Source organism: Bemisia tabaci, chromosome 6 (genome assembly GCF_918797505.1).
Source record: "Bemisia tabaci chromosome 6, PGI_BMITA_v3".
Classification (NCBI taxonomy): Eukaryota; Metazoa; Arthropoda; class Insecta; order Hemiptera; family Aleyrodidae; genus Bemisia; species Bemisia tabaci.
In genome coordinates, this window is record NC_092798.1 from 25,884,566 (window position 1) to 25,893,574 (window position 9,009).

Consider the following 9,009-nt stretch of genomic DNA (forward strand, 5'->3'; position numbering starts at 1 on the left):
TTTAGTCAGAAATTTCATGTCCGACCTCTCTAACTGACTCGATCCACTGTGCGCCGTATCATCTTGTAAATATTGCCCTTGACATTTTCAGATCTCAGAAAAAATTCACGATTCTTGTTCGAAACGAGTATTTTATTGGAGGAAACATCACGATGACGTTTGAAAGTTTATACGACGTTGTTTCTCGGCCTGGCACAAAATTAAAGTTATTTCTATACGATCGACAGTGCAGATTAGTTTTTTTTTGTTTTGTTTAATACGAGTATTTACTTATACTTCTTCTTTCTTTTTTCTCCAAATGGACCTTCGATATTTTAGTGATTTGCAAATTTAATCATTCGTGGTAGGAAACCACCGATCATACATTCAATTTTCCTGAAATATTTTAATAGAGCGGGTAGAAGTCAGGGCCGGATTAAGGGGGTGGCCACATGGGCCGCGGCCCATGGCGGCAAAATTAGGGGGCGGCAAATTTTGCAATCTTTTTAAATGTAAGTATAAAAAAAAGAAGAAAAAATCGGATTCAGAAAATAAATTACAAATAAGAAAAGGCGACAAAATCTCTCATTTCCTGTAAAAGTAAAAGTATAGTAATTTCTAATTTTGTCGTCTTTTGGTGATACAAGAGACAACACCTTTAAGTAGACGAGTTAAGAGAGAAACCAAACACGCAATTTGACCTTGAGCGGAGCGGCTTAGAGAGCAATGATGACGAGGACTGAGATGAAAAGGAGAAGTCCTCAGCGCGGCGGTCGGCATGAAACACATAGCGCCTACAAGACTGCATGAATACTTCACGCGTTGCGTCAAACACACTACGGTCAGCAGTAGTCGGCAGGAAGCGCATAGCGCCTACAAGACTGCATGAATACTTCACGCATTGCGTCAAACAGTGCGGTCAACAGCGGTCGGCGGAAAACGCATAACGCCTACAAGACTGCATGAATACTTCACGCATTGCGCCAAATACAATGCGGTCGACGCAGCGGCGGAAGTTAAAATTACCAAACCACATTTATGTTTGTTCTTTCATATAATTTTTTAGTTCGTTTGTTATAAATGGAAGGCTTCGTCTAAACAGGGATGGGTTTACGGAACTTAATTTTCGCGTAGAGTTCCGTGAACTTTTGTTAGTGTTGACAGGGCTTTCACAAAAAATGTGTCCAACACGAGTAAACGCATCTCATACACCCCTCCCCCACAACCACGTTCACTTAACAAATGAGGAGGGGGCGGAAAAATACAGGCGGCCCATGGGCGGCAAGGAGGTAAATCCGGCCCTGATAGAAGTTCGAAGTTCAAATGAGGAAATCACCTCGTTCCAGTGAGAGTGAGTAAATTTACAGAGACTGTTACCTCTTGGCAGCAGTGGAAGATGTAGAGAGCAAAAATAAATGAATAAATAAGTAAATACGGAATCGATAAATAAGAGAGAAAAGTTGAGGACACATTGAGTCAATTGATTTCTGTTCATCATGACTAGTGTCGCAAATTTTTTTAAAAAGAAGGTAAGATGGAGGAATCGTGGGAGTGGATCGCAGGTGCTACTTTGCGAGCAAATCGTTCAATTCATCATTTATTCATTACCTTTTTATCTTGAGGGTGCTTTTCAAATTTTTAGCCTTTGAGACACGATCTTCCACTTGCACTTTTTCCCTACCGCTCTTTTTTTGACTGTCGTTTGGAATCCTGAAAATTCGTGAGGGTACATACTCTTGTCCCCACGGGACGCTTCCATGGGATTTGCCTCAAGTTAGAATCACAGGAATGAAATTTTTCCTTCTGGATTTTTCCCTTTTTACCGTCTCCAGCTGTCCGGAACTGCCGTGATGTTACTTGTTACTTGCCGACATGTTGGCGTGCGGGAAAATAAATTAGTAAAAATCGAGTATTCAGCAATGATTAAGATGGTAACTGTACACGATTAACAATTAAACAAATTATTTTCACCAATCAAACACGAACAGTGGAGTAAACAACAGAATATCGCACGATTCGCTCCCACTTCTTCTTCCTCTCTCGGTTGGATTACATTTTGCAAAAAGGAACCACTATCTGTGGCTCTCCCATAAAAGCACATATCTGCATAGGGAAACTAATGGCATGTATGTTGTTTCTAAAATGGGCCACAAATAGTGGTTCCTTATTGCGAAAAATAATCCAGTTGGTTTTAGGGGTACAAGGACCATACTTGGTATACTGAGAGAAATATTGATTAGGTAACTCAATATTTTGCCCGACTTCGTTAGTGGGATTTTTCCTGGGGGAAATCCCGTGAAACGGTCCGTGGAAACAAGGCTTCAGGACGAGAAAGCACCTGACAGAACCTCCTTACACTTGCCATGTAGGTAGGAATCTGAGAGAAATGATTGAATGTAAAATATTTAGCAATAAAATTTGGGAATAAAATAAGATATAAATTTACATAGTTTTGCCTCATTCAATCCCTCATTAAAATATGACGATGTTCGTTATTAATTCACTAAATGTAAAATAATTTATGAACTAACTAAGAGGCTACACCCCTTGGCTTCTACGCGGTCCAACCCCCGGAGAGCACCTCGTTGTATTTTTGACACCAGAGCGAGTTTCTCATCTTTTTACGGTACAGTTCAATTTTTTGTCCCGACTTGGCAAAATCCGCCTTTCTGAAAAATTTACCTCCCTAGACCATCGCTCCAGATACTTTGAACGGGCAGGGGGATGTAAAGGGGGTCTGAGGCTCCTACCTGAAAATTTTCAAAATTTTGAAGCGTATAATATGCAGTTTGAGTCAATCTTGTCATGAATAAATACCAAATCTGAGCGTTTTTCCTCCGTTCATTCCTCCTTTCTTTGTCCCCTTTTTCTTCCTCCTCATTTTTGAGCAACGGGGGGGGGGGGGGGGATACGACCCCCACGCCCCCTGGATCCGCCTATGCCGCGTGGACTAAGATTCTTTCTTCCGTGGAGGGTCACATACAGGGTGATCCAAAAGTCTGCACGACCTGTGTAATCCCCAGGGTTTTTGCCCCTTCCCAGAGTGGTTTCCTCAAAATTGTGGTGAATCCTAAAAGTCGTTTCCCAGGAGCACTTTCAAAATTTCAAGTCTCCATTTCAATTTCTTCAAAGGTTACAGGGATGATGCCGATTGCTGACGGAGCGGGACTATTAGACCACCCTGTATACACAGTCGGATATGCGGCACTGCGTAAACATTTAGGAAGATATCCGTGCCACAGAACGAGGCATTATTTGCGCCATTGAATGAGCCATTCAGGTCACTCAAATCGACCGATTTGTGAAAATACGCATTCGCCGATTGAGCGCGGTATACATATAAGGACGTAAGAATGGTGTCAGAAGGAGATGGAAGTAAAACGAAGAGGGGGAGTGGAGGGTGAATTACCTCGCGGTAAATTAAATTGATCCGCGGAGGATCATTTGGACGTATTTATGCTAAAAGGAACTATGTGCATAGGGATTGCTTGTGAGATAGATCCTTTTAGCATAAATACGTTCGTTTGGTGCGAATTTAGTTAAGACGGAAGCGACTTGTTATTTTCAAGCCATAATCTTCCCATTCATGGAGCGGGCACCGGCACCCCCATCCCCTCGAAACGAATTAAATACATTATTAGGCTCCTGTGCTACCCCTCATACGTCGGGGGATGTAATAGCCGGTTATACCTACTCAGCAGCCTCAATGAATTCCGATCCAAACGTAACAGAGATATTTTTTCACGGTTAATCAAACATAATCCTGGATTTTGTTTAAAAATCATACCGCTTGCAATGAGCTTCGTCCTCTTTTCTTCGCGAGTATCTGACGATTCTCAGTTGGCTTTCCTCTGATCTTTCCCGCTCCGGTTTCGTTTCTGGCTGCTTGTTTCCGTCTTGCTTACACGTCTCCTGTTATTTTATCGGGTTATTATTGATGTGGCGATTCCATTGACCAGTGCTTTCATTTGATGCGCGGCTGAAGGATATCCGGATCGTAATCTTTTTTTTTGTTTAAGGGAATGGGGTGCGTAATGGTTACTTAAATCGATATGGAATGCCTGAACTGTATAAGTGTTTTGAAATTGTACAAAGTTTTGCGTGTTTTTGGAAAAGAAATCTCGATTTTTTACGACTGAACAAAAAAATTGATCGAACAACGATTTTTTTAATACTTTTACTTGCCTGTACTTTCCTCATCAAACAGGGCCGGATTTACCTACTTGCCGCCAATGGGCCGCTAATATTTTGCTGCCCCCATCTCATTCGTTTTGAAACATCAATGAAAACCATCAAATGAACGTGCCAGCGGGAGAGGGGTGCATAAGACACGTTTACTGGTGTTGAACACATTTTTTGGGAAAGCCCTGTCAACACTACTAGCAAAAGTTCACGGAACTTAGCGCGAAAGTTAAGTTTCGTGAACCTATCTCTGTGTGGACAAGGCCTTCCATTCATAGGAAATTAACAAACAAATGATGAGAGAACAAACATAAATGTGGGTTAATGATTTTGACTTCCGCCGCCGCGCCTCGCAGACCGCACCGTGTTTGACGCAATGCGTGAAGTATTCACGCAGTCTTGTAGGCGCTGTGCGTCTCACGCTGATCGCACTGTGTTTGCCGCAATGCGTGAGGTATTCATGCATTCTTGTGGGCGGTATCCGTTTCACGCTGTCCGCAATGACCGCACTGTGTTTGATGCAATGCGTGAAGTATTCGTGCAGTCTTGTAGGCGCTAATGTGTGTTACATGCCGATCGCCGCGCCGCGCCGAGGGCTTCTCCTTTTCATCTCAAGTCCTCGTCATCGTTTGTCTCTAGGTAAGTCGCGCCGTTCCAGGCCAAATTGCGTGTTTGGTTTCTCTCTTAACCCGAATAATTAAATGTGCTGTCTCTTGTATCACTGAAAGACGACAAAAGTAGAAATTACTATACTCTCAGAAAATTAGAGATTTTGTCGGCTTTTCTCGTTTGTAATTTTCTTTTCTAAATCCGAATTTTTTTTATACCTACATTCAAAAAAATTGCAAAATTTGCCGCCTCCTATAGATTTGCCGCCATGGGTCGCAGCCCATGTGGCCACCCTCTTAATCCGGCCCTGTCATCAAATTTAATTTTCAAATTTGTTTATATGTGCACTCGTTTTGAAAAAGCCTAAAAATTATTGAGATAAATGTTAATATATGGGTGACATCACGATAACAAGGGAGTAAGAATGACACTGGTTTAGTTAATATTGTTTGCGAAGGCTTGGAAGGAATTTATTGCTATATAATCCAATAATCGTTGAAAATCATTGTCACATCATTTCATCGTCATCTTTTGGGTTATCCTTTTATCATCTCCAAAGCCACCCTGCATACAGTGCACAATAAAATAGTAATAAGTTGCATTCATCGTCATCTCTTTTGTGGTTCAAAAAAATAGGCAATGATGCTTTATCATGTTTTTGCAAGATTCTGTGCAAAGTAAAAACCATAAACGATCCTCAACAATAATTTTATTCTACTTCAAATTGAGGCACATTGCCAAGGAACAACGATCGAGAGAGACCAAATTTCGCTCTAAATAATAATTTACCATCTAGCTAGGTATATTTGACAAAATGCCTGATTTGATCTTCGCAATTATAAGAAGGTTCGCAGGCATAGATCTTTAATTTCATCACGAGTCTTTTGCTTAGAACTTTACTAAATGTACATTAGACTGGATTTTCTTCTTTTGACTCTCCATTTTTCCTCTCCCTTGGGGGTGGGGGGGGGGGGCTGAAAGTAAAAAATTTCAACCCATTCGACGTCTCCCAACTCAAGTGATCCCAACGCGAATTGTCCTTACTAAGTTTTAGCCTATTTTAATTTGTTTTACATAAATCCATTCCAGTGTGCATTCATTCCTCAAATTAATCCAGTTCCCTCCACTGAATCGCAAGCGCACATATCGCTACAAAAGAGATAACTATCAACAATAATGGAAACTCAATGTAAATGGACTCCTTTTGCATAAATGCATCGTCGTAATCCATTTCCTGCGGTTGCCGAACTGCAAATTCTTCATTGAATTTCTCCACGTAGCTTGATTTGAACTGGGCCCATTTTGCCACAAGAATCAGCGACGTCACAGTCGCCAAAGTCTCTTTAATTCTATCTATTCGGATGAAGTATTTACGACGAGTTTTATTCTCGTGGACACAGAGCATAATTCAATCACAGAGCCGCCGACGGATCTCAATCGATTCATCGCACAGTAGTAAGAAAAACGAGCATTAGTTACCAAAAATTAGACGCTTGTAAACTGAGAAAAAAACTATCTGAAAAAGTTTAAAGTTCTTTAAATTATGTAAAACTAGGGAGCTCCGGAGCTATGCCTCCTGACCGCTTCGCGGACCGAATCCTCATAAAGGGATTTGCGCCTCAGGCGTTATACGTCGACCAAGATTGAATTTTAAAACTATAGACAAATTTTAACTCTTCATACGCAAGCTCCTTACGTTCATATAATACTAAGCGATAATTGCACCGAAGCAATCTCCCTCCTGAGCGTGCTGTTTAGGTATTTACGGGGGGGGGGGGGGGGGGAACATAGTGGAAGGCGAACTTCAAGAGTAGAAGGCAGCTCCGATGATTAGAAACGTAGGCCCATAACGCGCGGTATATGACAACGCTCGGATGCAACTATTCGCACTCTGTTGATGGCCGTGTTGCATATGAAGCAAATTGAAGGCGCACCGACTTCTTCTCGTTGGCGTGGCATGGCATGATATAGTGCACGCACGTTTAACTATTCTAGCTTCAACCGAAGAAGTCTCTCTTTGTTAATTACATGCACTACGAATGAATATTCATCAGGTATGTGTAGTTATGCATCAGACATTTTAAATATATTGATTTTGACAGTAAGCAACAAGTGCAATTATTACACTTGTGCTCATTCCTTTGCTACGCATTGTGTTCAAAGTTGCGCAAAGTTGCAAAGTTGAATTCTTGGTAAATTTACCCTTTTCTTAGTGAATACACCGAGATTTTTTTTCAGCGTTGGATTTTTTGTCCCTGTAAGTTCTTCCATTGACAACTGTGCGATGCCCGAGAGGAATCGCGGTTTTGAGGAAACGGAAATAGTCTCTCGTGGGAGGAAATTGATGACCTACTCCTCGGATCACTTGTGCGCTGAGCGCTAACTGAAATGGATTCGAACCCTCGGACTTAATCAGTGGAATAGACTCGCACCTGAGTTCGTCATCACTTTAATTTGATTTGACCGGAAACTTGACGAGGAACTTGCGGAATGAACTTAGCAGAGCTCACACAAGCGGACCCTCGAGGGTGAGGCTTTCGTGAGTTTGCTAAGGCCTCGGCTCTTTAATGAAACTCTCATACTCTGAAAAAAAACTCCGGTCGTCGTGAATTGCGATGTATCGATTGTTATGCCATTTAAACCTATGGAAAAGGATCGATAAACAAGGTATCGATTATCTATCTGTTTATTGATGAGGAATATAATTAATTGTTTGAGATAAACAAAGCTACTTCTTTGGGTGATAGGTCGAAATGTCCAAAAAAAAATGTCCAACAAGCAAGAATGTCCAGAGTTGAGAATGTCCATATTGTAAAAATGTCCAAGTATCTGAAATGTCCAATACTGGTGCGGCACTATTTTGAAAGTTCCATCGCTAAACATTATGATACTGGCTGCTAGCTTTTGCATGTTTGCGACCGTTGTGAAGATTAGAATTCTGTTAGGGTCATCTGCACCAGAATCATGCATTAAAAATCTCTGACCAGTTTTTGTCCGTCGATACCTCCGCGGGATTTCGATGTCATTGATTCTCTTTGGCAATGGAGGCCGGGTTTTATTTTGAACTCGATTGACTGTTCGACAGAGATCATTTCTCTCGGGCATCATTGCTAAAACCTCTTCATTGTCTATTGTAGCAACGTGATCCCTCACTATGTTACTTGCTCCTTCGTTTGGTGCATTTGTTGCATATTCTTTTAGTTGAGACAAGAACGTTCTCACAGCAACACTGGCAACGTCAGGCGCATGTGTATGCTTATGGCTCCCGCTGGTTTTTATTTGAATATTTTCCAAATTTCCTGTAGTCGAGCATCGAGCGTCACAGCTACCCCTGTTATGGCACCTCCAGTAAATTACAGTGTTCACTTTGTTTGCTGAGTGGCGTTGATACAGAAAGTCATCGTGAATAAGAACAGGTTTATTTTTTTGGCTTTTCAATAGCCTTGGGTTCGCCATCACAAAAATCACAATAAAATCACCAATTTTTTTAGTTTTCACCAATTAGTTTAGTTTAGAATCATAAAAAAATCACAAATTGTAAAATTTTGCCCCTGTAATTGGTTTTACTGCATTTTTTAACAAACGAAAATTTTACAAAAGCCAAAAAGTTTCACAACTGAGGTTAGTTCAAGAAAAAAAGATTCTCAAATATTCCCCGTCGTCTCCATGGATTCGAATTTATTTAGTATTCAAGCCGACAATGTCGCCACCTTCTAATTTTTTTGCAAAGGGAATGGACTTTTGGACATTTTTGTCTTTGGCCAAAAAACCAGTATTGGACATTTAAGATACTTGGACATTTTTACAATATGGACATTCTCAACTCTGGACATTCTTGCTTGTTGGACATTTTTTTTGGACATTTTGACCTATCACCCTTCTTTGTTTTATTAGTATATACAAGTATTTTTAACTTCCAATTAAAAGGATTACAAATTAAATAAAACAAGAGTTAATAACAACAGTATACACCGTGATCTCTTTAATACTAGGTTTTATTAATCTCATTTACCTAATAATTAACAAAAAAGCTATAGCTTTTTAATATATTAATGCTCGAGAAAAATTCTCCACTTTTGAATGTGGAATAGATTTAATAACATCTTTACAACTTCCATTTTCCTTACATTTTTACTTTGTTTCAATTGTTTTTCAGCGAACACCTTAATAATCGATTCTTTATCAAGGTTTAAATGGCAAAGCAATCGATACATCGCGATTCACGCCACGCCGCTGCCG